Here is an 11,915-nt window from a genome sequence, read left to right on the forward strand (position 1 = left end):
TCTGCGTGCTCTATTTTTTTTAACCCTTCCCAAGTCGGTGATACAAACAAAGCATCATGACTCAAGAAACGCGTCAGACATGCCACATGTTTGCATTGGGACCAGGACAGTGTCTAAGAAGGCAAGAGTGGGGAAAGCAGGGGCTGTGGTGGTTCCACCTCCATGAGCATCAGCCCCCCCGGGAGCTTGCAGAACGCCACCTCGATCGGGTAACATTCCCAGGGATGCTGCCGTAATTGGCCCACGGCTCAGGTCGGGAGGATTTTGTTTCAAAGGCTTCTTTGATTGAAACAAGCCTCCAGTTCTGGGAGCCTCACTGCTAGTCACTTGCCTGGACAGACCAGTCCACGTGGGGACGGCTGCTGGTGGGGGCAGAGCCCAGTGCTGTTCTGCTGACACGTGGCCGGGATGTTCCCTCACCTCCGTCAGGCCCGCACCTGGGGGGCGGCAGCAACAGGGACATGCTAGTTAAGTGTGGCAAGGTTCCCTCTGGGTGAGCAGGCCGAGTCCAGATACAAGTTCTGAGCAGGTCATAGAGCTGGTGCGTGTTCACCAGGCCAGTGTGTATTTGCTTGTCTGTGATTTCAGAGGTTTGTGTGATGGTGGAATTATCTGATCGCATGTATAAACTTTGAAAACTTTTCAGCTTTTAATAAAAATGGCTTATTTTTACATTTTGTTGTGTCTTTATTGGAAATTGAGTGGGAGAGATTTTTGAGTGGAATGTCAGGTTCGCTTGCTTTTTCTTTCTCGTGGTCTTGTGGGGCCTGGGTGAGGAGGGTGAGTGGACTATCATCTGGGGCTGCCTTCCTGCAGGGAGCACCTCTGAGCTTGCATGGCTGCTGAAACTGTCTCAGGTTACTGACCCCGCCCTTAAAACTGAATAATACTGAAAAGTCATTTAGGGTCTAGGTGTCCACCCAAAGGGATAGAAACAAACAGTGTTCACACTGTTCACTGAAGCACTGTTGACAGTAGCCAAAAGGTGGAAACAACCTAGATGTCCATCGGTGGAAGACAGATGAGCAAAATGTGTGTGCACAGTGGGGTACCAGTCAGCCTTAGGAGGGAAGAGAATTCAGACACCCGCTACAACACCGGTGAGCTCTGAAAATAAGCCGAGTGTAATGGCCAGTTACTAAGGGCCAGTAGTATGTGATTCCACTTTGATGAGGAGTGTAGTGTGGTCAAGGTTAGAGTCAGGAAGTAGAATAGAGGTTACCAGGGGCATGTGGGGCAGGGGACCAGAGGTACGTGCTGGCCTGGTCAGTGTGTGAGGCCTGGCACCCCGGGTGCAGACAGCACGAGGACTGTGGCCTAAGAAATCTGAAGGTCGTGGGAGTTTAGGGCTGGAGATGGTGGGGGCGTCCATCCTCGGCCTCCGGACTGTTCTAGAGGGGCCGCTTTGGGAGAAGGGGCTAGAGCTCTGAGCCAAGGCCCCTGTTGAGAGGATGCGGCGGCGGCAGAGAAGACTGGGGAGAAATTGCTGGGGAGGCCACGAGGGGACGGAGTGGCCACGATGGCGTGAAGACAGGAAGGTGGTCAGACGGGGAGCCCCGAGGACTGGCCAGGCTGTGACCTGCCCGCTGTCCCCAGCCAGGCCGGCCACAGCCAGCTGGTGTGGGAGACGAGGTGGCCGTGCAGAAGACGCGGAGGGAGCTGCGCGTGGGTGTGCGGGGTGCCAGGGGCACAGACCGCCGGGCAGAAAGGGAGCAGGAAGGCCTGGGGTCACCCGCAGGCACCTGAGCCTTGTCACGCAAGGGCGCTGCATCTCCCGGGGCGGGTGGGCAGCGGAGACCTGAGCGGGGTGGGTCTGTTACGAGAGAAGGGGCGGGAAGCCCGCTGTGGGTTGCGCGTCATGGTCTGTGGACTGTTGTGCAGATCAAGTCGTCCTAGAACACGGCTACTCCTCACTCCTGTACCCAGCAGAGCGCAGCCTGAAATACTCGTCCAGTCCTTCCCAGAGGACATTTGCTGACCTTTGCTCTGGTGACAGAAGACCCACAGGAGAGCGGGGGCCTGGGCCTCGCAGCAGCACCTACGTCTGCTTGCTCGGCCACCGCTGCGTGGGGATGTGTGGCAGCGTCAGAGCTAACACGGTCCTCCCCTCTCGTCCTGTTCATTGTGGTCTCTGGTGTAGTGTCTGAATCACAGGAGTGTGTGGAGAGGAGTGAGCGGAGGGACAGGTGTGAGCACAATTATCTGGTAGCTAAAGATGTGAGTCTCAATGATTAGAGAATAATTCCATTATTCTGTGGCTGACCACAAGCAAAGGCGAGAGAATTACCACAGTTCTTTAGGTACTAAGCCTACTTCCTTGCTCTTACACGCTAAGCTCCATGTAACAGAGCTCTTCATGACAGCTGTTACTATGTTGAATCATACTGCCAGCTGGGAAACTTATGGAGCCCTAGAGTAAGCGAAGCAGTAGAGGAGGCCACCCCTGCCTTCCAGGAGCCTTGATTTTAACGGAAGACTTATCAACAAACATCCCCTTTGGGACCAGATTTTGTGGGGTGTTAACTCCAGCTTTATCATATATTTAACTTCCTCATTGTTAAGTTTTTGTAAACCCCGGGAGTTGGTGATGGACAGGGAGGCCTGGTGTGCTGCAGTCCATGCGGTCACAGAGTCAGGCACAGCTGAGCGACTGAACTAACTTTCCTGTGCCTCGGCTTCCTCTTTCTGTAATATGGGGATAACAATGGTGACATACTTCATAGAGTTGGGAGGATTGGGTGAAAGTGAAAGTCACTCAGTCATGTTCCACTGCAACTCCACGGACTATACATGGAATTTTCCAGGCCAGAATACTGGAGTGGGTAGCCTTTCCCTTCTCCAGGGGATCTTCCCAACCCAGGGATCGAGCCCAGGTCTCCTGCGTTTCAGGCGGATTCTTTACCAGCTGAGCCACAAGGGAAGCCCAAGAATACTGGAGCGGGTAGCCTAGCCCTTCTCCAGGGAAGGATCTTCCCGACCCAGGAGTCAAACTGGAGTCTCCTGCATTGCAGGTGGAGTCTTTACCAACTGAGCTATCAGGGAAGCCCGAGGATTAAATGAATTGAGTGTTTAGATAGTGCTTGGCGCATAGTAAACTCCCAGCTACCAGTAGTATCCGATATAATTACTATCATCAATTTAAATGAACAGAAAACAACAGGGTACATAGGAACTTAAATCTCAGGATGAGCAGCGACCAGGTGAAGCAGGCCTTCATACGTTGCTGATGAGATGGTAGCGTGTTTGGCAATGTGTATTAGGTACCTTGAAAACTCTTCCAGGAATTGACTCTTAGGGAAAATAGTAAAAAAAAAAAAATCATGCACAAAAAGGTATCAGTGTTCTGTTGCTGTAAAAAGTTCCCACAAACTTAGTGGCTTAAAAAAACATGAATGTATCATCTTACAGCTTGGTAGTTCAGAAGTCCAACACAAGTTCTGCTGGGCTAAAATCAAGGTGTTGGGAAGGCGGAATTCCTTTAGGAATTACCACCTAGAGCAGGGTGGATGCTCTAGGGAAGAATCTGCTCCTTTCTCGACTTCCCCAGCTTTTAGAAGCTGCTCATGGCCCCCCTCTGCCGTCTTCAAAGCCAGCAATGTGGCCTCTCTCTGACTCTGATACCATTGTCACATCCTTTTCTCTGACCACAGTTGGGAAATGTTCTCTTCTTTCAAAGACCCGTGTGATTAGATTGGGTCCAGCCAGAGAATCTCCCCACCTCGAGGTTCTTAACTTAGTCATACCTTCAAAGTCACATGCTTTCGCTGTGCAGTCATATAGTCAAGGCCTCCAGATTTAGGATGTGGGCATCTTGGGGCAGGGGCATTGTTCTGCCTCTGATGTATTAGTATACTCGTTGCAGTGTTTAGAACAGTGCTGAGTTACAAATAAACACTCTACAACAGGAGTATGTTTAAATTACAGTACATAACATGTTGGAATACGAGGAAGCCTCTAAAAATCATTGGAAGAGAATGACATAGGCAGTGAAAGGTAGGAAGCAGTTTCTGAGCAGGAAGAGCCCATCTGGACTTGGGGGAGGAGGGGATGCACCATCTGGTGAGTGGGATTGTGAGTGATTTTCATTTTCTCTTCTTTTTTTGGTATTTCCTATTATAAGCATGTATTACTATTATTCTCCCTTCTCTAAAAACTTTTAATTAAATCTTAAGGGAATGTATATTTTATTTAACAATGGTGAAAGTAAGTATGCTAAAAACAAATGCTAAAGTCAATAAAATTTACATTATCCTATAAAAGAACATAGTTTAAAGGCAAAGGCAAAGTGAAACTTTCACTAAGCATTCCCTAATAAAAATCCTATAAAATGAGGTATGTAGTAATTACTTGGGCTAGGATTAAAGGCACATAAGAATGTCTTTAAACACTCTATAGCCAACATACAAAATGTAATGCAGTCTTATTATAATTAGTTAAAATACAACTTAAAATACATATGTTTATGTAAACTCAAATTAACATTTCAAAATATTTCTGAGTGACCCAGACATTTGCATAATTTAATACACTGGAGTGCAGAGAAGATGTCAGTAAAACAGCATGTATTGATTATTTGTGTATGCATAATGTACGTAGTAATTCAAAAGAAAACTCTTAATTTAGAAACAAAACAAAAACTTCACCCAGCGTCATTTCATCTGGATGGATGTCTATTTCAGTTGGGTGTTTATTCATTCACTGTAGATGAAGAACTTATTTACAATTCTATTTAAAAAATAGAAGGAACAGGGATAGACCAAAAATGGAAGGGACAGGCCCAGTGCCGCGATCTCAGGACCAAGTGGACAGCAACACTGACAGGAAACCGGCCACTTGGTCTGTTTCCGTCTGAGACGCAATTCCCGCCTCAGAGGAGCCGGCACTGCTGGGTTAGGCCGCGTCCATCATGTGTCCCGGAACCACAGTGCCGCTGAAAAGAAACCAACCACACGGTTGCCTGCCTTCTTTGATGAAAAAGGTCATTAAATCAGAATAATGCGTCGAAATCGAGGACTGACTGTGTGTTAGTTGGGATTGGCCAGGCTACACTGCAGAAACAAACGGGTCCCCAAACAAGGCCTAGTGACGCTTCAGGGCCGGGGCCCCCGGGGGCACTCAGCATCAGGCCAATGGGCCCTGGCGCTTGGCCCTCTCCGCACGCCGTCTCCCTGTTGGCACCCGTGGGAGGGGCGGCAGGACTCAGCGTGTTTGCCCGGCTTGCGCCCGGCAGAGACCCACTGCTCTCTGACCCTGACACTCCTGCCCACAGCCGGTGGGTTGACTGGAACCAGTCACGGGGTCCCAGTCGAGAGGAAACAGAGGCTTCTGTGCAGTCAGAGCTGAGGCAAGTGGATGCTGCTGAGCATTCCTGAAATGGGACGCCACTGTACAGGCTTGGAGAAGGGTCTTTACTTACCCGCTAGTTGGAGAGATTTATGGTGTCTAAGCCCCTGGCAGCCAACACAGCCTGGGCTGCCTTGTGGGGAAAAGGTCCCGCAGAGCCAGCAGACGTTGCCTTTCGGGCCCGCCATTCCAGCAGTTCCCCGAAGTCCCTTACCCACGGTACCCGGCAGCACCCATGCCAACGGGCTCCCACATCCTGGGGGAGCGGGATGCAGCTCACACCCCCGTGGTGACCTGACTCCTCAAACACACTGTGTGCTCCCTGCGTGGCTTCTACTTCAGAAAAATAAGGTCTAAGGTCACAGTCACAAATACATGTCAGCCGCTGAACAGCTATTCAAAAACAGTCTGCCAGAGGAACTAGTAGGACTGAAATCCAGGGAGCCGTGAAGGGAGGCATTGCTGGAGAAGTTCTGAGGCAGAACTTGGAGAAATAGGTAGTGGCTATACTGGAAGTAACATGTTGGTTTCCTGTGTTTCACTTCTTGATGGGAAGTGAAAGTCTGGTCAAGTTCATCTGGGGATGAGATAAAGGCTGAGCAGTCTTAAGCTCATGATTTCATGCCCAGGCTGTCGTAAGAAGGATGATCAAAACAATTCTGGATGTTAGTCTAGCTGTCCAATGCAAGACAACCTCCAGGGCTGGGAAAATGCCAGATAAAGCAATAGACATGCAAGGTGAATAAAAGAATGGTTAGGCTGGTGTGGTGGCCGGAAGTGAACTTGAAAAGCGGGCCTGAGACATGTTTCAGAGATGGGGACTGTAGGGCCAGGCAGAGGGAACTTGGCTGCCGAGGAGGGGTCAATGCTGCCGATAGTCAACCAAATGCTTTTGCGCTGGCCCAACCAGAAATCCTGCTTTACAAATGCCTGGGGTTTTGCCCACAGCAACCATAGTCCTCCCCCCTCCCTTTCACTGGGTTACTCTTCCACCTGGGCATTGACCGCTTATATGGTACTGACTTAAAACCACTGTGGGCTCTTTCATCACTTTTTAAGAATAAGAGGAAATACATTTATTGTTTCTTCTGTCTGTTGTAGAAAATATGGATAAGCAAAAGGGAAAAAAAAAAGAAAGCCAGTGTAATCTTACCACCCACCAAGCAGCACTTAACATTTTGGTACATTTCCTTCCAGACTTGTGCATATGTGTGTTTTTACAAAAAGAGGATATACACACTATTCTGTGAGATACTTTTCTCATTTAATGTTCTGTATAAAGCTCGATTTCTTTCTGAATGCCTATCAAAAGTTTTACTGATATTTCTCACCTGTGTGTCAACACCAAACATCACTTCTTATGTATCCCTAACTCAAATCTACGCCTGAGTTTGTTCAGTTACTAACATATTCTTTGTTGCATCTTCTGAGCCCACAGTAGGGGCCTGGGCACTTGATAGTTACAGATAAGTCTGCTCAGACACCCTCTCTTCCCAACCCTTCTCATGTTTAATTCGTCACTAAATCACTCATTCATTCAGCAAATATTTCTTTCACCTGTCCTGACATGCCTTGTGAGCAGTCTGTGCCCTCATGATGTGCTCATTCAATAAAACTGAGCGGCTATTGTGTGCCAGACTGTCCTGTGCTCTGGACACGCCAGAGTAAAGAAGACAGGAATACTCCCTTCTTCCAGGGCGCTAGGAATCTGCAGGGGGAAATAAACAATGCGAGACCGCACTGGTTCTTGATTACTGCACAGCACATGACCCCCAGACTTAGTGACTTAAAATGACAACAGTTATTACGTCACAGTTTCTGCGGGTCAGGAATCATGGCTCTGCTCGGCGCCTTCTGCCTCAGAGTTTCTCCCACAACTGCAGCTGGGGTGTCAGTCAGGGCTGCAGTCACCTCCAAGTGAAGCAAGAGGCAGGGCGGCGGGAGAGGTAAAGTGCATTTCCAAGCTTGTTCATGTAGGTGTTGGCAGGATTCGGCATCTCTCAGGTTATTGACTGCAGACCACTCTCTCCATTAGGACAGCTGGCTACAAGCAAGCAGCGGGTGGAGGCGGAAGAGAGGGAGGGACGGGAAGAGAAAGGGTTGGAGGAAGCCACATCTTCAGGACATAACCTCAGAAGTGATATGCCATCACTTCGCCACATTCTCTTTGTAAGAAGTATGTCCCTAGGTCCTGCCCCCACTTAAGGGGTGGAGACGGGTGGGGGTCTTGGGGAGCCACTGTAAAAGGTTGCCTGCCCCTATCACAAGTAGACAAGACAACTCCAGCTCAAGCTCAGCACCAGGAAGGAAACGAAATGGGGAGGAGATGAAGAGTACCTGGGAGACGCCTCAGCGAGCTGGCAGGAAAGACCTTACAAGGAGAGACCAGGTGTGGGGACCCAATGGCAAGAAGGAGCCTGTATGCAAATAGCCAGGTTCTCCCCAACAGAGGAGCAGGAAGCGTGAGCTCTGCATGTTAGAAAAAGAGCACAGAGGCCAGTGACATGGCAGAACATACGTGACGGGACACTGTGCCTGGTTAGGGAAGAACTTAGACCTTATAACAGATCACACAAGGGAAACATTATCCCTGCTTTGAAATAACAAGTAACTCCCCTAAGATCACGGCTCGGAGGTGACACAGCACACACAGGATTTGAACTTGGGTCTACCTGAGGTTGAGATCCGTGTGTTTGCGGGGCCAGCATCCTGCAGTTCATGCAGATGCCCTAGAAGGGTTGAATGGGGTGACCAGCCCCCCCAGTGCCCCTGGACGGAGCAGTTTCCTGGGAATTGAGACTTCCATGGCTGAAACCAGGACAGTCCAGAGGACACCAGGATAACTACCCTGGTTGGTCGCCCTGAAGTGAAAACATGACCACTGGGGCTCTTTGATGTGGTATTAAACCCGGGCCAAGCCAGCAGCCAGGAGTCAGCCCGAGAAAGACTCAGCTGTGTGTTTTGTTGCCATAAAAATGAACTGCAGCATAGCCCCACCTTATTGTTAAAATATGGTGCTTAACTACTACAGCTTTGTTGCCTTTTGTTTTTCTCAGGTCATTCCTGGGAGAAAACCCAACCTAGCACACAGGCGTGGTCCTGGAACCTGAGGGCTGGGAGAGACTGAGGCAGGTCGCCACCTGGCCTCAGCCGCTGAGCAGGACGCAGGAGCAAGGCAGGGCCCCTGGCCCTCCGATGGCTCCCCACTGGGCACCCTGCTCTCAGCACACATGCTGGTACGAGTGCCTCACACCCCTTTCTGAGTCCCGCCTCCCGCCTTCCTCCTCCACGCAGCGCCGGGCCCCTGGGAGGTGCCAGCTGGCAGTCCAAAGACAATGGCCTTTGCACAGCCAAGTGTGACGGGCCTGAACAGGCCACACCAGGGAGAGCTGCAGGCCGAGCTGCAGACACGGCTTGGCTTTGCTCACCTTTCTGTATCCCGGTGACTTGAGGCGGGAGGTCAGTGGCTCAAAGATCATCCCAGGGGGATTGGTCACCCTTCATTGAGGCAGCCGATCCTTCATTCCCTGCAGACCACTTCTCCTTGGTGAACCTCTCCTCTTGCAAACTCTGTGACCTGGAGGCTCTCCTCTGCTCCTCATGACCCCTCCTCTTCTAATTCCTTTCCTGGCCTCACTCTGCCTTGGAGAGTGAGTGACGCCATGACTGGGCTCTCAGCCTCCTTGTCCGCCTCCCCGGAGAGCCCCACGCTCGGTTGGAACCTGCCCCTCTAAGCTGGAGACCTCCTGGAGGGATCTCAGACCAGACTGCCTTGATTCAGAGACCATGGTAGATCATACGCTCTCACTCTGATAGCACCCGCTGTGGACAGAACACACCCCATGCACTGCTGTCAGGCTTGGCCTGATGTCTTGCTCCGGCCGCGGACTGTGGGCAGAAGTGACACTGTGCTAATTTCCAAGAGAAGCTTCAACAGGTGCTGCGTGGCCCTGTATCTCGTTCTCTTTCCTTCTGCCACTGAAGGGCACGCTCAGAAAGAGGCTTCTCTTTCAGCCTGGGATTCAGAAGGAGAAAACCAAATGTCTCTGGTTTTCTGTTTTCTCTAGAATACCCAGAGCTGATGGTATCATAAAAGCACATCATTGAAAAGCAACTATTTGCAAATGGGATCAGATCTCTGAGAATGACTGAATAGGCAGCTTCTTCTCGGTAATTATTCAAGGTGAAATGGAGAATTGATACATTCTGAAAGAGCATATAAAATAATGCCAAGAATTGTAAAAAAAAAAAGCAGAGACATCACTTTGCCGACAAAGGTCCGTCTTGTCAAAGCTGTGGTTTTTCCAGTAGTCATATATGGATGTGAGAGTTGGACCATAAAGAATGGTGAGCACCGAAGAACTGATACTTTTGAACTGTGGTGTGGTGTTGGAGAAGACTCTTGAGAGTCCCTTGGACTGCAAGGAGATCTAAAGGAAATCAACCCTGAATATTCATTGGAAGGACTGATGCTGAAGCTGAAGCTCCAGTACTTTGGCCACCTGATGAGAAGAGCCAACTCATTAGAAAAGATTCTGATGCTGGGAAAGATTGAGGGCAGGAGGAGAAGGGGGTGACAGAGGGTGAGATAGATGGTTGGATGGTGTCATCTACTCAATGGACATGAGTTTGAGCAAACTCTGGGAGTTAGTGAAGGACAGGGAAGCCTGGCAAGCTGCAGTCCATGGGCTTTTGGTTTGAAAGAGTGGGTACTGAGATGGTCTATTCTTAACAGAGCAACTGAAAAGGGTCCTTTCAGCATATTGGCCCGTGTCACACCTCCACTCTGTACCCACTTGGGGCTTCCCATGACGCATAAGAGCTGTAACACCTGCGTAACCTGCCTGCCGCCTCCTCATCTCCTACCCTGGCTGTTCTCACCACCCAGAACACTCACTCCCTCGATGGCCCCATGGTACTTCCTCCCTCTGTCGAGGTTTTTATCCAAATATCAGCTGATTGCTCTCGTGGAGATTGTACTTCCTTGCCCATCATTACTACTTCTGTTAAAATTAAACACAGATAGAGACCAGACTTGAAAATTTCCTGAGGGGTCATACAAACAAAGCTTAGTTTAACTTATTTCACAAAACAAGTGAGGTTACTAATTTCTACTTAAGTGTTGCATTGGTTTTACTTCCATATTTCATGCACTTTGGAAGCTTCAGACAATGACTTTGAGCACAGTCATGTCGCTCCCGGGTTGAAGCACTTCAGAGTCAATGAACAGCGTTGATGTTTGCCCTCTTCTGCAGTGTCAGGGCAGACCACGTGTTCCAGATGATTTCACCACAGGGTGGTGCAACCGACATCAGCTAAACTGCGGAGTCGCTACCTGGACCAAGGTTTCCCTGGAGACTAGTCTGGACCCACAGCGGACTCTGTACACTTGTTACAGGGGCATAACCTAAGCTCTCCTGATTGATGCCCATTCTCACATGCCATCAGTCCCTCTTCCCTTACACGCCTTTATTTTTTCCGTAGTATTTATCATCACTCCACACGTTGTATATTTATATGTTTGCTTATGTAGGTCATTAATTTGTTGCTGTTGTTGTTTACTCACTCAGTCGTGTCCAGCTCTTTTGTGACCCCAGGGACTGTAGCCCACCAGGCTCCTCTGTCCATGGGATTTCCTAGGCAAGAACACTGGAGTGGGTTGCCACTTCCTTCTCCAGGGGGTGTTCCTGATCCAGGGCTCAAACTTGAGTCTCCTGCATTGCAGGCAGATTCTTTACTGCTGAGCCACCGGGGAAGCGTAGGTCATTAATGCTGCTCACCAAATATTTCCATCTTTCCGTCTTCTGGACATGTAGCTTGGTTACATGGGGCCGTGTTCCGGAGTCTCCACTATGCACAGCGACTGGCCCCTTTGGACTCATCCTGGGTCCCCGCGTGGCAGACAGAGCCCAGGCTGGTCCCCAGGATCCCTGAATCCTGCCCTTTATAATATTCCTCTCTTGAGAATGGGTGAGATCAGTGACTTACTTCTCAACAATTGAATGTGGTAAAGGTGATGGGGTGCCAGTCCCCTAATTATGTCACATTGTATAAGACCCCTGTCTTGCTAGTGACTCTGTCTCTACCGCCAGCTTTGAAGAAGCAGCTGTCGTAAAATCAGTGGTCGTATTGGACACACTCATGTGCACCCTAGGAGACAACAGTGAACCTGAGCAAGAAACTGCAGTCCTCAACCCACAGCTTCAGGAAATGCATTCAGCCAAGAACCCGAGAAATCTTAGAGGTGACTTTTCCCGGTTTAGGCAGTGATGAGAGCCCCCCTCAGTCTCTGGGTTTCAGCCTAATGAGACTCTGGACACAGGACGCAGTGAAGCTGCCATGTTAGCCTCCCCACCCACCTGAGAAGAATTAAGCTCCATGAGGGCAGAGATTTGTTTTTTCGTTGGTTTCTCCAGCATTGCTTGGCACATATGGCACTCAATAAATATTTATGGATGAATGAATAAATGGAAAAAAATTGTTTTGTTTAACTTAAGAGAGATACTTATCCATAATAAATTCATTTAAATACAATGTTAAATACGTTTTGAAAAGTCTAAAGCAATTAAAGC

Source organism: Giraffa tippelskirchi, chromosome 11 (assembly GCF_054371585.1).
Source record: "Giraffa tippelskirchi isolate mGirTip1 chromosome 11, T2T-mGirTip1v1.2.pri, whole genome shotgun sequence".
Classification (NCBI taxonomy): domain Eukaryota; kingdom Metazoa; phylum Chordata; class Mammalia; order Artiodactyla; family Giraffidae; genus Giraffa; species Giraffa tippelskirchi.